A 19,813-nucleotide genomic window follows, 5' to 3' on the forward strand; every position below is an offset into this window, starting at 1 on the left:
CAGGGCTTTCCTCTTGCCCTGGTCCCTCCACGCTCTCCTGGAATTCACTTCTACCTACACTGGACCCAGCAATCTGTCAGCACCAGGCCAGGAGCCATTTTATACCAAAGGCCGTGGGTGTTAGAAGAGCCTGATTTCCAGGGATGATTGGAAATGTGTTTTTTTCTAGTGCTAGTTCATTTTTTATTCCTTTTTTGAGGGACAGGAGGGGCCAAGGAGTTACAACTACTTGAGAACATGGTTATTTGTCATACCTCCTCATAGTCCTCTCAGGTATCTGACACAAGACTTTGCATGTTCTGGGAATTCAATAAATATTTACTAAAAAGGAATAATTTTAATAGATTAGGAATTCATGGGTGCTTGCTATTTGAGTCAGTGACATCATAAAAACATTGAGGTAAAAAATGAAAGAGATTGTTTGATACTTCGTTTATGGTCATTTTAGGAGAATTAAATTCATTGCATAATACTGTTTAGAGTTCAGATTCTGGAGCCAGACTGTCTGGGTTTCAGTCTCGGCACTAACACTAACTAGTTGTATAACCTTGGGTAAGTTTCTGCGCCTCAGTTTCCTCGTCTATGAAATGAGGATAATAATCATATGCACCCCAGGGTTGCTGTGAATATTAAATAAGTTAATACATGTAAAGTGCTTAGAATTGTGCCTATGTTCAATAAATATCCACTATTGATATTATTCTGAAGACAGAGTATACCAGTTACGGCCAAGGGAGTAAGAAAAACTACGATAGCTCATCATCAAATTTGTGCAGGCAGTTATTAAAGTTCATCTGTTTGCGCATGAAGTCCCTGAAAAGTATAAGTTAATATTCTCCTGCCACTTAGCAGTTTGCAAATCCGAATAAGTACAGTGTAAATGTATGGCTTTGTTTTCCAGAGTCTTGTTATTTACTTGATTTTTCTTCTTGGAAGAGGAATTTAGGCCTTGGAGCCATTCTACTTCGGCAGCTTTCTTCCCCTGCCTGCATAGCAGGCGGATGGGAATGTGATGACTCTTGGTGGGGCCCAGCTGAACAGAAACTAGGTGTGGGAAACGCTCTGCAATTACCTCACACAGGCAGCTTCTGAGTCCTTTAATTTCTCTTATCAGTAATTCACTTCAGATAAGAACTCTGGAGATAAAATAGGCCTTAGGGGTTGGCTGAAGGGAGGGAGAACAAAGGTTTTATTGGTCTTTTATCTCCTGTTTGCTAAAAAGTTTGGTTGTAAAAGATAAAGACAAAACTATTGTGTCTGTTCCAGAAAATGAACAAATAAAAATAATTATTGCGGAGGGGCATTAGTAACAAATAGGATATATTTACTTTTCCCTAGTTGGCTTCCAATCTCGATTTCATTATTTTTTAGCATTTTTTTGGCTCTGTAGTTGAAAATCAAACACGAGAATAGGTCTTAAGGCTAATTTTCTTTCAGGGTGAAACGAGGGACCTGACTTACCCTCATTTCGTTCTGTGTTGACTGTAAACAGGTGGTTTCTTTCTTGAATGAGAGCCTAGTATGTGAGAATGAATGATGTGGGAAAGCACATTCAGGAAAGTTCTTGGGTCAAATTGAAGAGAATCAGATGATCACAAGAGATAAAGGAAATAATATGTATTTGCTTGAAATGCTTAATATTTTGTCAAGAATACCTTAGAGGGAATAATAACATGCTTTGCTTTAAAAACGTATTATCTATTTTTTTAAATCTCTAACTTTTGTAATATTGAAGTAGGTAACGATCCTTCTAGCTGAATAGTAATCATAATGAAAAGATGACATACGACTCTTTCTTAATAAAAGTGTCTGCCCAAGCGCACTGTTTTAGATATAAAGTTTTCAAAGCATTTTTACAAAATCGGTTGTGAATATTGGTTTATTTTTAAAGAATTTTTTAAAAAGTTTTGCTAACTTTATAAGACTGGATGATTTCCTTTAAACATAGTTTAGGAAAGCTTTGGAGGTTTTTTGCTTTTACTTATTCTTTTAAAATTAAATTGTTTTTATATTTTGAGTAGATAATATGTGCACATGGTACAAAATTAAAAAGCCATAAAAGGGTACACCGGTTCCCCTGTCCATTGCCCGCCTTTGTTCACAGATTTTGTGGGCACACATAGAAAGCCAGAAAAATTGCAGACTTCGCTTATTTCACTCCTCAAGAAAAAAGAAAGAACATAGTGGGAGCCCTCTGTATTGCCACTGAGAAAATGCTAGAATTGAGAGTCCTTCTGCTTGAAGCACCTCCCGTCTCATAATTTTTAACATGCCCAGAGGGAGGAGCCTTATCCTCCAACTTTTACCCTAGAAATAGTTTGGCTAAACCATGGAGAAACCAGCATGTGTCCTGTCCCAGTGGTGACAAAGCCAAGAGGCCCTGAACATTTTATAACTGAATTCCAATGACACTTTTCATAAAGCACGTCAAGATGTGGCTTGAAGGAGAATCAATGTAAAACATGTTCTTGAGCCTTAAGGGAGCATGAAGCCCAGTTTGCTCTCTTGAAGCTGGATCTTAAGATTACTGAGTAAAAGGGTTAATGAAATCTCATCCTGTTTTCAAATATATGAGTAACATCTCTGAAAGTGGTACCGTAACGCTGCCAGAATGGTTAAGATAATATCATGTTGGAGTTTCTGTAACTGGGATTAATACTTCATTTCGGTCCTCGACAAATGGTGGCCCAGCAAGTAAAGATGGATCTGAGCATCTACTGCGATGCGTTGGCCATGTGTATGCACACACAGGCTCCTTTACCTGTATCAGCTTCCTTTGCCTGTGTAGTGACAGACATGAGTCAACAGTTAGTGGTTCCCCCTAGGGAACTCCCATGGCTGATGGACTCTGGAGGGCAGGTGGTGGCCGGCCCTGCCCCACAGGTGAAGTAAAGATTGCACCTACTCACTGACATCTCAGTGCTGCAGGGTGAGGATGCAAGAAATGCTTGCCTTCCTTTGAAATGATTGATTGGGGGATTCTCTTTTGGAAAGTGTAATGAGAAAGAATAATTGTTTAATTGCAAGTGTGAGTAGGATGGGTTAAAAACAAATATACTGGGAAGGCTTTGTCCTCGCCATGGGCGTTTGCTTTTTCTCCTTTTGTCACAAATAAATGATTTGAAAAACTGATTATATTCTGTTGCAGGAATGATGTTAGACTTTGTGGGTGGTGAGTGTAAGTCAAATCAGCCAAAAATTGCTCAAAAACTTCAGGGTCCAATGAAATAAGTCCTAGGTACCGTCTGTGTTTACATTGGAATAATGCTTTCTCAGGTATTCTCTTAAGATCAACCCAAGGCATATTTAAGTCTGTGAAGTTTTGTTTCAATTTTGTTTAGTTCAACATGAGTTTGCTATTGATTAAATGACATATTGAATGTGTTAGTAATAATGGTAATGCTTAAGTTATTGATAATATATTATGTATACCTTGAATTCTGTTTCAAATACATATTCTACTGTGGGAAATTTAAACTGAGTCCATCAGGTTCAAGTATTGGACAATCTCTTAAGAGGGAGAGTCTGTTTTTCACTCAATATATCTTTTAAAGATTTAGTTTCACTAGATCATTGCGTATGTGCACATGCATGTTGTGTGTGTGTGTATGTGTGTGTGTCTGTATCTTTGTAAGAAGAAGAGACTCCAAATAAAACCAGGTATAGCTTCTGAATAGAGTTTGTTTTTGACTTGGGATTTGTAAAATAATTAGATGCCTGTAGGACTACATGTTGACAGCCATAGCTTTTGAAAACACGTTTCAACAAGAAGAGGCCCTTTAAACCCTGTCTGATAGTGAATAATCAGATATTTGGGAAACCAAACACAATAGAAGAAACAGGCACACCATTTCTTTATTTCACTCGTCATCTTTGCCTTTGAGGGTAAGTGAAAAGGGTAAATGTGAAACAGACAATAAATCCAAATAGACTTTTGAATGAAATTTGGAAACAACATTGCCTTGCCCTATGTTAGTAATTTGTGAATATTAAATGAAGGAATGAACAACTGAATGAATCAATAAACATTTAACCACATCACAAGATGAGGGATAAAATTGGTGTGCAGCAATGAGTATTTCTAGCTCCTTGTAACTATAGCATATTTTCTTCTGTTTGTCCCAATGCCACTTTAGAAGCCGCATCTCCCCCCCAGAACTCATCCACTCCACGGGAAAAACAAATCTCCCTCCCAACATATATATTTTAAATGTATCTCCATTTTTGCAGGACCCCAGGCTCAAAACATTAATTTATTTTAGACACTCTGAAACCTGGCAATGGACTGCTAGACCATCTTGGATTTATACTTCCACATCTCCGTGGGCACTAACCCCTTTCAATCCATTTCCCATCTAATATTATATATAATACAATAGCATGCTAGCTGGTGTCCCCAACCTCACAGCATAGGGAGTAATTTTTCTAGAATTAAATTCAGCAAATATTTGTTGGCACCTGTTATACAAACACTGTGCTTGTTGCTATAGAGGATACAAATATGATTAAGACATAGCCCCTGTTTTCAGGGAGCTTTTACAGTCAAAGGGGGAATAAGAAAGGTACAAACAGAGCTGTCATTCAAGGCACAAGATGCTGTAAGGTTGAACAAAATTTTCATCATTTCTCTGCTCAAGAAGTTATAATGACTCCCTATCACCTTTTGGATCAAATAAAAAATTCCCAGTCTTCATAATTTGACACCATCCTAGCTGCTTCAATTTATGTTTTACTGCTATCCAGCAAACCTCTCCTCTGCTCCTGTCCTCCACCTAATACTGTCATGAACACATCCATCCACACATTCCTTCCTTCCTTTACTCGTTCATTATTTCTGCAAATACCAACTACTTGTCAGATGCTGTGCTGGGTACTCTGGGGGAAACAAAAATGAATCAATCCCTGCCTTGAGCAACTCACGGTCTAGTGGGAGGAGACAGACAGGAAAACAAAGTTTTGAAGGAACAGGGTGTTGTATTGTAACAGAATGCATGAAGGGCTAAGAGAGGGAGGACAGAGGTGATAAAGGCCTCACAGACTAAAGGACTCTTGCTGGAAGTTGATTAGGCGCTCACCAAGGAGAGAGGGAGGGAGAAGCATTACAGACAGAAGCAGTGTGAAGCAATTCATGGAGGCATAGCAGAATGTGATTTCATCAGGATGCTGGTGGCAGGAATATAGCATGGGAGCTAGTGGGCAAAAATAACTGGCAAAATCGGGGAGCCAGATTAGGATAGGCCTTGACTCCTATGTGAAGGAGTTTGTTTTTTATCTTTTATATGAGGGAAATCCCCCTGGAGCTTCAAACACAGATGTGAACAGGTGTGGATCTTGGAATGCTCTGGCAGCAGCGTTGGAGGATTTGAGTGGGGATACTGGAGGCAGACAGGCCGAAGTGTTTGAATATGCCCAGCCAAAGGGGAGAAGGCAGTGAGGACATCCTAAATTCATTTTCAGACTTCCTTCCCCAAGATCATCCCTGCCTTGGTATACGTACAATGTTCAGGACAGAATGGGTTGTGCTGCAGTAACAGAGAGCCCCAGGATCTCAGGGGCATAACAAAGTTTCTTTCTTACTTCAGGTAACTATTCTCCATTCAGTGACTCAATGATAATAGCCTCGATGAGGCTGCTTCAATACTGGGGCTTTGTCATCTCAACACCAGCCTCCACGTAAGAGAACACTAAGAGTCTTGCTTCAGCCTGCAAGTCACTCACCTTCTTTCTGCTCACAGCTCTGCCCAGCTCTAGTTGTGCTGGGGGACGAAACTCTCCTGTACTCAGAAGGAGAGGAAAGTGGATATAGGTGAATTCTAGAAACCCCTACCACTCCATAATCTATTGTCTTTTTTTTTCTTTTATTTCCTCAGGTTTTCTCTGTATTACCTCAGCCACTCTATACTATTTAGTTATGCATTTCCTTAGAATTTTCATCTAGTTATTTCTTATACGTGTGTCTTATTTCTCTGTGTACCTGAACCTGGTAAGTTCTCAAGGATAGTATGTGTCTTCTACATCCTTTCACTTTTATAGGCTCTCACGGGTCCAAACACTGAAAAACAAGCCAGTCAGCTACATGGGTGCTTATGAAAACACATTGGATTGAATTTGGCAAGTCTGGCTTTTTTCTGTCCAGGTATAAGTGCTCTGTTACACACACTCAGGAATCATCTGATTTGTTTTTCTTTTTGTTTGCGATTTCATGTCCATCAGATGAGTGGAATTTGATTCGAACTAAAGTGAATCAATAGAGGTTGGACTCCGCTTTACTGTAAAGCCTGTAAAGTCATTTTGCCTGTGAGACCCTCATTTCTTGTCCAGGCCTAGCAAAAATTGCACATTTACCCTGAATGTGACATTGTCTTGGCACATTTTAAAGGTGAATCTGAAATTTTAAGGGCATCTAAATATGCCGTCCTCTCTTCGGCATCCAGTTGGCGAGGTTCAATAGAAAACAAATCAATTGCCAACCCCTGTTGAAAATAAGCACACAAAGATCTTGCTTAAAAAAGGAATATTGCAAAATGAATTCATACGCTGTGGAAGGTGAGGTCGAGACCCACAGAGCACTTTATCTGAAACAGAGTTTGCTTACCCAGACTGCACATTTCATCCTTTCTTGGTCAATCTCTTTGACTTTTTCTTCCCTACTAAGCCTGACTTTTAAAATAAGTGTGAGTCAGTGAAGCAAACCCTGGTTCCGATTAGTTCCCCGTAGAATAAAGGCAGAATAAGTGAGTATCTGTAGCTTTTGAACATAATCCTTAGGAAGTAGGTATGGCAATAATTATTTCTGGCCCCACACAAAAAGCTAACAGATCAATTCAGTCTTTCTCAAGGACCAATTCTACCACAAACATATTCTGCCCTGAGAAAAGAAAGATTCATTCAATAGTAACAGGGCTGGCTGTTTATCTGTCATCCCACAAACTTGAAACACTTATATTACACTAGCACACCTCAGGGAGTTACTTGCTGGCTTCCACTTCTGCCTGAGAATTCGCTACTGTGAAATATGTGTGTATCATCTTGCTTTCTTTTTACATTGAATTTGCATTTTAACGTTTCTCATTCTTCATAGGTAAGAGGGAACTTTCTTTTCTTTAGTCATTTCTACCTTGGGACTGCTGCAACTTGAAGCTGGGCTAAAACTGTGCCATATAGTGCAGACAGAGTCGAGATGCAGAAAAGCAATTTGTATAAAAGTTCAAGGGAGAAGAACAGGGTGAGGAATTCAAACCCTCCTCTTAGATTTTTATTTTCTGCCATTTTCCTTTTTTTCTTCTACTTTGTCATTCCATTTCTCCTGAAATTTATTTTTTTTTTCTTTCTCTCCCATCTTCCATTTTTCTACTTCTTGGCTCTCCTTAGCACCCTTATTTATTTTTTATTTTTATTTTTTAAGATTGGGACCTGAGCTAACATCTATTGCCAATCTTCCTTTTTTTTTTTTTCCTTCTTCTCCCCAAAGCCCCCCAGTACATAGTTGTATACTCTAGTTGTAGGTTCTTCTGGTTCTGCTACGTGGGATGCCATCTCAGCATGGCTTGATGAGTGGTGCTAGGTCTGCATCTGGGATCCAAACCAGTGAAACTCTGGGCCGCCGAAGCAGAGTGGGTAAACTTAACCACTCGGCCATGGGGCCGACCTCCTTGGCACCCTTTTTTTTAATGTATTTGCTTTTCTATATACACCTCAGTTGGGTCATTACTGCAGTTGCTTGCAAACACCACTGTCTCTCAGAATTGTGTGTAAATGCAAAATAATCATAACTGTCACAACAAGAATAACTTGTCATCTTTCTTGTGCCCTACATGGGTGCCCTGGGCTTTAGATGCATTATCTCTGTAATCCTTCACCGCCATCCTGTTAAATAATTTGCCTGGGGTCAAAGAGCAGGAAGGCAACAGAGCTGGGTTTCCTAGTGGTCTTACTCCTAGTGCCAATGCTCTTAGAGTAAAATCTTGGGGCAATTACATAGTTTGTGTCATTGACTCATATAAAACTTGGAAGAATTCTCAAGAGACCATCTGCTGAGACCCCAGCTTTTTGATTAGTCCCTCTAATTCCCGTGGACCACATGCATAGCATCTCTTGCAATGATCCATTTAAATCTTCCATATTAGTTCTGAATCAGATCCTCAATGTGACTTGGAGGCTGTGCAGTGAGAAAGAAATTTCTCCTGTGTTATCGTTGCTGGAAACTGGCAACTTCTTATGCTGACTACGTTGGTCGTAGAAGCTGCAGTTTGGAGAACCAGGCGTCCCCTCTCACTGTGGGCACCTGCTGCATAATTCTTAGAAGACTCAGAAGCATTAACCTTGGTAGGGGAGCAGACAGAGCGCCTGAGCTCAGCTTGATATAGATGCTAAAGGTGTTCAGCAGTTGCAAAGTCGCAGCTGTGTTACCTGTTTCGCACTAATTAGGAGTTACCATGAATCTACTTGACAATTAAGGACAGAGTGAACTTTAAGGTAGATGAGTACCATGGGACAGTAAACAGTCTCAGGCAAGCAAAATGAAAATTTGCAACAAGTACTGTGTTTTACTGAGACTATAAAATTTCTTTACTAATGTGGATTCAAATATATAAATAAAAGTCTGAAGTAGTTTTTCTGCCACTTGAAAAGGGTCTCTCTCAGGAAATAACACTGCTTCGAGTCCTTGGTACTGCAAGTAGTTATGTGTGTGCAACATCACTCACCAGATGAATAATTATTTCAACACTAGCCTTATCCAGTTCTTAGATTTCAGTTGTCTAGTTTCTGACTAATATATCAGCCCTAGCAACTTAGCAATTAAGTAGCTATCTAGAATAGGAAAGCGCAGAAAGCTTCAGTTTCTCTCCAAAGTCATACTCGATGAGTTATATTTTATGATAAAACTTTCCCAGGTTAAGTTTTCTGTTCCTCCTTGCTTTCTCCCCCCAGCTAATTTGTGCACACACGTATCTATTTCCATTCACTTGGGTTTAGGTCATGAAGGCCCTTAAATCATCTTCTTTTCTTGGGCCATAAAAATACCTGAGGGGAGATTTATCGGGACTCTATTCTTTAAAGACCTGATGCTAAGTTTCAGGCGAGGCAAGACTGCCTTGTCATCATGCAGAATCTGAGAAAGAGACAGCAGCCTAGATGTGACTTACAGCTGGGATTCAGGAAGATGTGCAGAGTTCAGGAAAAACCTGCGTGCCATGAGATGTAGTTGAAAACTGTAAATATAATTAAGCCAGGTGGATTCCATGACAACAAAGAAGATTAGGGCTTGGTGGATCTGGTAGACCATTGAGACCTATGCGAATAGATGTCAATTTATTTATATCCTTACTCCTGAGGAAAAAAACCCACAACAACAACATAGTTTGATGTCTAAATGAAGTAATCTCTAGAAAGAAAAGGGAGATTATATTTGTTAAACTGTATAAAAAAAATCAGAAGATAATATGGCTTTGTTCACAGTATTACATAAAGAAGATTAAAGACGAGGAACAAGCTGCTTAAACACTGTAAACTAATTAGTTCTACGAATTGTTTTCCCGAGGTTCATGAGATATGAAACATTGGCACCAGTGCGTGAAATACACTCTGCCTCAGTGCTCTTTTCAATTTATTTTTCTGTTAGTGTCATATGTATATAAAAAAAGAGCAGCCAAAAAGAAAGAGGTTACAGAGGGAGACCAAAGCCTGTCAGATGATTGAGGCTGACATTTTGTCATCTTAAGCCTGGCGCGGGAGGGTCCTCCTCTAATACCCTGTATAAATACCAGCTTCATTTTCTGCCATCACAGGCTACGTTGCGCAAATGATGTCATGACAAGGCCCAGAGGAATTCCTGCTGCTGCTCAGAGCGCTCTGTCAGCTCCCAAAGCAGTGAGGCCCAATCCAGTGGGTGCATCCTTAGTTTGTTTCCCAGGAGCTGGGTCTTTTCTGAGAGCAGGTGAGGAGGACCCAGAGTGAGGGCAGCGCCGGGAGCCTGCCATTCTCAACATCTCATGCCATTGTTCAAACGAGATTTGCTGTTTTTTTGTCCTAAAATCAAATATTTTCTAGGTGGAGAACCAACCAAGGCTAAGTTTTTATTCCCCAAATAATCGATACATCTATTTACTTTATTTAAACTAGAATAGTATGCTTTTTTTTAATGTAGTACGTTTTATCTTTTTCAGAAATTTATCTTAACATAGAAATATATTATTAGGACAGTAGATGAACTCTGTTGTAACCCTGACTCTCCATCTCTCTCTCTTCTGCTCTTCCTGTGTATATTGTGCAAAAAGGGGGAACATCCTCACTCCCTACCATGAGCATTCCCAGGTCTCCTAGTCAGAATTGTTACTTTCTCTGTATTCTCAGAGAGCTAGGTATAAAACTAGGCATAAAAGTACCATCTTCTCTTTATTTTACCATCAAACTTCTGAAAGGCACCCTTGCTAATCTCTCTTCCTCACCAGATCCAGGCCCAGCCCTATGGAGAAGGCTGTCTCAGCAGTTAGTGACGACGTCAAATCCATTGATCTCAGTTCTCATTGAGCCAGGTTGTCCCTCCCATCCCTCCCTAGGGTTCAATGCCCTAGCCTATCTTCTCCCTTTCTGAAACTCTCCCGAATCTAAGAGAACCATGGGTTTTCCTCAGTTACAGTTGAGCACTTCTCAGTCCTTAGTTATTTAAGGCAGTCTCTCCTCCTTCCCTTGAATCACATTTTAGTCTTTTCCAAGTCCTCTTTTCTGCTCACTTCTAAGCAGTCACCCATCCTGTGAGGTCAGCTTCCCCACCCATCTCCCAATCCTTCCACTCATCTTCACTTCCCTTATCAGGCCCTTGTGCAAGTCATCAGTTAGTCTTTCCTGGACTATATACTCCAAGTCTTGTAACTGCCTTCCCTGATTTCTATTCATCCCCAACTCTGCTATCAGAACTGCTTACCCCAGCCACAAATCTGAATATCTCGAAAAACATAAGATTCCTCCTTGTAATGAAGTCAAGATTGCCCATGATTAATAGCCTCCGAAGCTCCTCTTAATCTGGCACTTGTTTATATGTCCCACTTCCCTCTCCACTATTTCTGCCTCTTCCCACTCAAGCCCAGTCCTCCCGGTGTCTCAGCAACTTGGTTCTGCTTAAACTGTGGCCTCTTCTGAGAAGGCCCCCATGAAGCCTTCCTTTAAAAAGGTTTTGTTTGCCTTTTATGCACTGTCCAAGGGAACCAGTATTCACATAACTGGTTTCTTGAACACCTTGCCTTTCCCACTAGAATGCTTCGGAGGGCAGAGTCTGTGTTGTTGGTCTTGATATCCATGTAGTACCCAGGACAGTGCTTTCCATGTAGCCTTACATTTGCGTTACATTTTAAAAGACTGAATTCTAGCCTTTACTATACTCTACCATATGTTATAGTTGATATTTGATGCTTGGCATTTCTTGGTCCCTATCACTAAACTCCTTACGAGCAGAGAGCTCTCTGATATATCTTTGTGCCCTTTCATAGGACAAGAAGTAGGTTCATGCAAAATGGGGTTGAGTTTAATTTTCAATAAAAAGAGTGAATGTTGACTGGATAAAAATGCAGACAGATCTAGCAATATGTTGACTTATCTAAAAAAAACCCTTTAATTTGAGCATCAGTGTATATTTTATTAAGCAATTATATCAAAATTGTCTTATGTTAGCTTTCCAACTTTACTAGTGTCTTGTGTGTATGAAGCATATCTGTAGGGCACTTTGGACATGGAAATATGTTTTATTCTGTATTTTCTAATGACTTTTTGAAAAATTGATATAAGCAGACATTTGTAGGTTTTAGACATCACATTGTAGAATTAGATCAGTACTATTTCAACTGCATTTTGGTATTTTACCTTTTTTAAATAAAAGCATGTTTTCAGATCGTAAGTATTCTACTCTGGAAACCCCATTTCCTTTATCTTGTTTTTCAAAATATATTGGTATATTGGGTTTTTTTTTTCCGTTACTTTAAGATAGTATAGAAAATTAAGAATGAGGGCTCTGGAGTCAGATTCTCTGAGACTTAGTTTCCTTACCTGTAAGATGGGGCTAATAATGATCCTCCTTGCTCAGGATGCTGTGAAGATTTGAGATAGTACCTATGAAGCTCTTAGCAGAGTGCCTGGTACACAATCACTCAGTATATGGTTAGGTAATATTGTATTTTGTTTTAATTTGGATTTGTATAGGGAGGGAATTGTGTGTTTGGCGGGGAAAGCCGCTGGAGGAAAGTCCCATGGACTTTCCTGGTGCTTTGTAGTTCACGAACAGCAGTGGCAGAGAGTGACTCCCTAGGAAACTTGTGTCTCCTGTAACCTCTAAACCCCTTAGTGACAGTAAATCACTTTTTGTCCTAAATAAGGATAGTTATAATTTAGGTTTTTTTAAAAATATGTTTTCATTTATTGAGGTCAGTGCATTTGTGTCGAACAATTGAAACCTGACAAGAAAAATCAAGGGTAGCCTGGGCACTGCTCAATTATTACTCTGATCGGATTTTAATTAGCACCAGATGTAGAAGGAAGTGCTATTTTTATTATTCATTACCATGCACTTGCTTACATATTTACCCTGAGGTGAGAGGTATTTTATTAATTATTTTTGTTGGCAACCAAGACAATAGTTTTGACTTCTCATTGAAAGTTGCCAACCTGTTTAAACAGTCATAACCATCATAAAAAATGAGCAGTGCTATTTACTAAGCATAAACAACTCTCTGAAAACTAGAGTCATTCACTGTTAAGATGAGTAATTAGTCTTAACTTTTATTCACAGTTATTCCAAACTCCATGACTTACAAATTTTTTTTAATACAAGGTAAAATTACTTTCTTGAATTTGAGGTCTTTTATTTTTTTTTCAGCTTTATTGAGGTGTAATTGACAAATAAAATTGTGAGGTATTTAAAGTGGACAACATGATGATTTAATTTGAGGCCTTTTCATCCATGTGAATTGTCTGCATGTATTTGCATTTCTTTTAGTATAGTATACCTTCGTGATTGAAAAGTTAGCATTGCTTAATTATATGTTTTTGGAGCAGCCTCACAGAAGTATAAAAACTTTCATAAATAAAATGAAAGCTCCGTTTTAAAAGCAGACTAATGAAGTATGAACCAGTCTAATGACAACAGTAAATGGAAGCATGAAAAAAATGCAATCCTTTTACAAAAATAATTAAATACTAAGGGACTTCTGTTGGTTCCAGAAGTAAACTCAGATGACCCTGTCTTATTTATTAAGACCGATGAGCTCTGGTTGGTATGTTTATTCCTTTGCCCCTGCCACTTTTTGGCATTTTTTACATGCTGTCTAGAAGTTTGCAACTTTCATGCTATATATTTTTTCCTGTCTGACTTTTATGACTTCCCCCATAAAATGTATTGGTTGTCTGAGTCTCACAAATCCTAAACTACTTAATGGCTGTGGCTGCATCCATTATGCTGTTCTGAGTGTTTGTGTGTTTTTTCCCAGACATCTGTGTAGATAGCTTCTGAAATTTACAAAACCTTTGTAACTAATCCCATAGGTTGACCTGAGCAGGGGCAGTCTTTCTTACTGCTAATTACACAGTGCAGCCCTTTGGGAAATGGGCCCTTTGTTAGTGATGAATTTGAGCAAGCAGCTAAACATTCCTGAATAATGCTGAGAATATTACTTGCTTAGGTCTTTATGCCTGTGGATCCCCTGCCTGCCTCTTCCTTCTGCATAGGCGTCTGGCCACTGTGCTTGATGTGCATATTAATGGCTGGGTGAGGAAGAGCAGTGAGAAGCTTTCTTTGGCAACAGGGTGTAACACAAACAGCTGTGTGATGAGGCACAGGTGGATTATTAGGTGTGACATAATGAGTAGTATTTCCATCATGGCATTATGTACCTGTCAAGGTTTTTGTCAGGCTTTATCCTTCCTAGGGCTTGAAACCTGCTCCTCTGTTGCAATGGTTATCACTGAAAGTGGTCAGAAATCCCACTGCTGCCAATCAGTTATGCTACCTCTAAATATCAGTCTCTGACTGATAGCTTGTTAAAGTGACTTTCAAAACCAAGGGAACTCTCTTAAGAGTAGATGTGTGTTTGATTCAGGGTGTATTGATTTGCATAATTTAGCCAATAAAGTACTATATAATTAAAGGTCTGGAGACATTTACCTAAGTTTTTAAAAATACCATTCACGTATTGTGGCCTGAATTAGTCACCTAAGATCCATCCTGTAAAAAGGAAACAGTACAGGTAGAAATTAGTCAAGCCACACCTTGAGAAACGTTTCACCTGGTGGCTTGGTTATTACTATCAGGTCCACCCAAAAGAAAGTAGGACTATAGAGAAATAAAAAAGATTTATAATGTGCATCACCAAGACACCTGAAAAACAAAGGAATATAATAAATATAATTGCCAGAGATTGTTTTACAATTACAAATACAATACAGAAAATTGTCTAGAGCAGTAATACCTCATATAAAGAAAGCCCTTTTCCAACATGCCCTTTCTCCTCTTTTATAGCCACATATGCAATTTTAGATGTAGATTTGCACTTGTAAACAGTCCAGAAAAGGGTTTCTCCAAATGTTACTCTATTGATTGATTAGTTCAAAAGATTGTCAATTATGTAATCTATTTTAGGAGAAGAGAAAGCCTGAAGATAGGTACGCAGATATCTGTATTTTAATACTCTTAGTATTCTAAGATCTCCTTTATTTTGTTGTTAGTGCCATAGAGTTGATTCCAACTTATAGCAACCCCGTGTACAGCAGAGCGGAACCCTGCCCAGTCTTTTTGCGCCATCCTCTCACATTCAGGCACTGTATCAGACAATACTCTGCTGCTATTCATAGGGTTTTCATGGCCAATTTTTTCAGAAGTGGGTGGCTTTCTTTCTAGTCTGGAAGCTCTGCTGAAACCTGTCCACCATGAGTGACCTGCTGGTATTTGAAATACTGGTAGCACAGCTTTCAGCATCATAGTAACACTCAGCCACCACAGTATGACAACTGACAGAAGGATTGTGTGGTTTCCTGGGGAAATGAACCCAGGGTGCGGTGGTGAGAGTTCTAGTTCTTAACCACCAGACTACCAGGGATGGCCTCCTTTATATGCATCAACCTATTTATTAAGTTTCTCCTCAGATTCCTACCAAGAAAAACTTTCCCTCTCTTGATAAGCCCATAACCTCCATTTTGAAACTGTGTGGTGCATTGTGTTCCCTTTTGTGTTTCAGCCACTAGAAAGCTCAGCTAGGTTTTGTGTTCACTTGCCAAACAGCCTCTCCTGTTCACAGCCACAGGCCCAGCAGCACCTAGCACACAGTAATACATGCTCAGTAAATACAGAGTCCATCAGCAGATGTATGACTTAGAGTCATTTTTTATTATAATTGACTTGCCATCCTCTTTATACTTGGCTTTTTTGTTTTTAAGCTAAGTTCTAATGGTTTCATTAGGTCCAATTCTTAAGAATTTGTGAACCACATCAAATCATTTCGTGAAGGAGTCAGGATATAATAATAAACATGAAAAGAATATGCCTCTGTTGTACACGATAGCATGGTCTGGATGCTCCTCTGTGTGTGTGTGTGTGTGTAAAAATAAACATTTTAAGGGCATCTAAATGGACTAAGAATAAAGTATTTCTTTAGGGAGTTAGAGTCAAAAAGTCCTGACACATAAAATTCTAGGAATTAGACTTGATGGAAAGGTAATGAAGTATTCCCCCCAAATTCTACTCCGATATTCTCACTGAACTGGTCGTTTTCATTTATTTTATAGTTAATTAAGCCAGACCGGAGAAACAGGAGGAACAGGAGGGTCTGTTCTGAAACCCTAAACAAGCCCAGTTGATGGCTTTATCAGTAAAACAGCACTGGATCCCTGCTTCATGAGGGAGTTACGAACATAGAGACTTGTCAAGGTTTGCATATTTCCTTCCTAAGTATTATCTACTCTGTTTGGCTCTCAAGAGTGTAGTTCTTGAGAAACTCTCAAGCCACCCTGGTATCTTCCATCTCATGTTTTATTGATTTTCGAACTATACCATTTCAAACAGTGCCATGATGTGAAAACAGGAACACAGTTTGAAATTCACTTGTAAAATATTGCAAAATTAGACATTTTTAAAGGATCTGGGAAGTGTTGATATTAATTAACAACATTCCATTGCTCCAGAAACAGTTCAGCCTGGGTATTTTGAACTCTGAAGTAGTATAATGTCAGGTAAAACTATCCAAAGAGCTTTCTCACTTTGGGGTGGTACAAATGGGATGTTCTCATGAGAAATATGTACTAAGGCTGTAGATACCCTAGACAAATCTATCTTCAGATGGATAAGTCTTATGCAATGTTGTGGTGTGGTTGAGATAGTCCTCGAGCAGCCCTCAAAATTATCCTGGCTTCTCAGGCTCTGCTCCTCTTTTAGCAATGCAGCAGATTAAAATAACTTTGAAGCATTTTGAAAATATTGTGCTACTGAAAACCTTAGAATCTCTTGACATTTTTCTCCCAGGATCCTCACCAAATTCTTTGACATGGACACTAGTGGCATTTTGTTTCTCTTGAGTTTCTTGGAAAGTTCGCATAAACCACCATCCTCCACCAAAACCCTTATATAGTTTCCCGTGCTAAATTTTTATAGGGCATTACTGAGCACTACAAACCATCTGCCGCTTCACACTTAGCTAGCTGAGGTCAGTGATACTGATAGCTGGGGAAGTGTGAAGGATATGAAATGATTAGCCACCTCACAAGAGTGGGGTGAGGTTGCACCGGTACCTGTTTGAAAAGGTCGTGTGTGTTAATTCACAAAGACAAATTAATTATTAAATTTAATACTGTATAACTTACAGGGAGAATAAAAGGATTGTTTATTCACCGTGCCACTGTGACACCTTTGCTCAACAGGGAACGTGTTACAAATGCCACAGGTAGTAACTTGAGGATACATCCTTTAACAGCTTATTAGTAGTCATTTCCCAGTCAAGTAAATATCTTAGCCCAGAAGTTTATTTAGTAAGGTGCAGTCATGATACAGAAGCAGGAAGTAACCTCAAATTGCACAGTCACTAGCTTAACAGTGGCACAGAATTTTTCTAATCACAGTGATGTTTATGGAAATTTAATAGCCCTTGAATTGTTGTAGCCTGGAAAGTTATGAGTTACCATAGTTTGTCCTTTCACTTAGCCTTGAAAAGTCATGCATCTACACCGTCTTTGATCTTCCTGGCTTTTCCTTGCTCCGTACTGCTGGCAGGTCAGCCAGCATCATTCTGGAACAGTTGCTGGCCTTCCCTCTGTCTTCAGAATGAGTAACTCTTGGCTAGAACATGGTGGCCTAATATCAGTAATTTCCATTCCAGAACAGATTTAACAAGATTGAAGTGGTGTTCCCTATATTAGCCAATATTTTATACCAACAGTCCTGGCATCTTCTAACAAAATTGGTGGCCCAGAGATATGCTCTCCAACATGTTAACCCCATCCCAAGATGCTATTGGTGGGAGAGTAGCGACTGAGCCATTCATTCCTCATTGCCAGTGCAGAGATGCATGGTTGCATGATAATACCTCCGTGTATTGTATTAGTCATGCTTGGAGGAGAACTCAACAAGGGTTTCTGATCCTCTGGGAAATTTTCACGTACAAAGTTGGAATTCAGACTGTCTGAAATCCTTGAAAACTCTATTCGGCTGTTCTGTGCTGATGAATATTTCTTAAAGTGGAAGACAATCTGTAAAATATTATTGATTACATGGCAAACTCTGAGAAGTGACAAAGACAGAAGTTCTTTGGCATGGGCTGCAAACTTACATGGCTGCTGCAGCAGGCAGATACCTAAGTTAGAAGATCAGTCCTGATGAGGAAAACTCGGTGAGGAAAGTCCCTGTTGAAAGGGATGGCTGCTCATTCTAGCAGAATATTGCCATGGAAAAAGAATATGGAACCAATGACGCCAGATCTTCTAATTTTTCAAGAGAAGGCAGAAATCTGTACTGTATATGAAATCTCTGGATTTCTACATATTGGTTCAGGTTACTCTGAAACACTGTGCTGGCTAAAACTGACACATATGGGGCTGAAATTGGTCCATAGGCCACGAGTTTATAATTTGTCTTTCATGGAGATCTGTATCTAAACAATGACAGTGGTGTGTATTAAGTATGTGGATACTAAAGTCAAATGAAAATCTATTAACGAATTAGAACATCAAATCAAAACATGTTCCATAGCTGGAGGAGTGTGTCATGGTATGACATCTATCCCACACCAAATTATAGATGACTAAGCTAACAGTACTTTGAGAATTGGGTCTATCATAGCACCAATTCCTGACTTTGGGCATAATTCTGTCAGCCTCTCCAGTGAACTGTAGTTAACATTAACAGAAGACAGCATCCCTAGTGATAACCTAGAGAAAACAGCCTGTTTGTCATTGGTGAGGACACCTAGCTCTTTTCAGTGTACGTATGCAAAGCAGTACCAGCGGAATCCGTAAGAAGCTGGCTGCTCATTTTTTAGGAATTTAAGAATGATAACAACAAAGAGGGTGAATAAAAGAAATACTGTAAAGACTCAAACTCCACTAACTTTAGTAGAGCCAGACTGCTAAAAACCAGGCCTGGAATGCCGAGTTTGGGAATGATGTGGCTTTCTTGAGCCAAGATTTGAGTTGTATAGAGTGTAATTTCCAGAGGCAAAGTTTCAAAGTGTCAGCTGTGCAAAGGCTACAGCTTCAAACACCGCCTGTCCCTGAGCTGGATCTCCATCAGTGACAACATCTTGGAAGAGGGCAGAGTTGTTTACAGAAAAACAGTGGTCAAGGTCCCTGGAATGAATGTGAGCAACCCAGGGAGGTGATGCATAGGTGAATGAAGAGTTCAAGCAGGTGCTGGGGGCGGGGATAGATGGGGTTCCATTTACAGTGTTGAGATTCCTGCAGGGGCTAAGAATATCAAAGGTTTGTTCAAATATCCTTCAGCCTTTTCATCAGCTCGACATTTGCATCCCTTGGTCCTACGAGCTTTATTTCAGCAGTGAGTATGCTCAGGTGACTGAGCTGGCTCATGTTACTGATTGCTATCTGGTTGTCATTCTAGCCATCTTACCTCCCATGTGAGTTGTACCTTTTTGGTGCAAATAAGCTGCCAGAGCTAGCCTGGCTTGATCTCTGTGCTGCAGATGTCTCTAATTAACTTGATTGAGACAGGTCTGTGGGATCCTGTTGCACAGTCTGACAAGTCCCCCAGTCCTGGGAGGTACTATACTGTCACCTGATGCATGCCTTTTGCTACCATCCTTTGGGCAAAGTTTATTAACAACTGAAGTCTTCAAGTGCCCGTGCTTTTAATATGGAAGCTGTGGAGTGATGGTTGCTAATGGGCAACCAGGAATGTATGAATTATCTTATGTTCTCCTTTAGGTTCTGAGAAAAAAACCTCAAGAGACCTTTACTAACTTCTAGTGTTTTAACATACAAAATATTATAATTTTTATCAATACTATTACTATTGACATTATTATTTGTGGTAGCTGAGAGAAACATGATCTTAACTCATTACAAGCGTAGACCCTTAAATGACTCTGTTGTGGGAGAATGATAAAACACATAATAAAACAAGTGTTTGGAAATACTAGTTTAACTGGTTCTAAGATCTGCAAGATGTCCAACTACTGTAGGTGAAACTAGCTCTAAGCACTGTAAACTATTTATTTTGACTGTCTATTAGGATATTTTAGAGTGGTTACTTCTAAAATATCCTGACACAGAAGTCACTTACTAAATATGAAAGAAACAGTAGAGAAATCTTCAGCAACATATAAGAACT

General features: G+C 39.4%; 1 protein-coding gene across 2 annotated transcripts in view; it reads left to right on the forward strand.

Moving 5' to 3' along the window:
* EFNA5 (ephrin A5) overlaps positions 1-19,813 on the forward strand; it is a 272,447-nt gene that overhangs the window by 166,124 nt on the left and 86,510 nt on the right. The gene's annotated exons all lie outside the window — the stretch shown is intronic.

This window comes from Equus caballus, chromosome 14, assembly GCF_041296265.1.
Source record: "Equus caballus isolate H_3958 breed thoroughbred chromosome 14, TB-T2T, whole genome shotgun sequence".
Taxonomy (NCBI): Eukaryota; Metazoa; Chordata; class Mammalia; order Perissodactyla; family Equidae; genus Equus; species Equus caballus.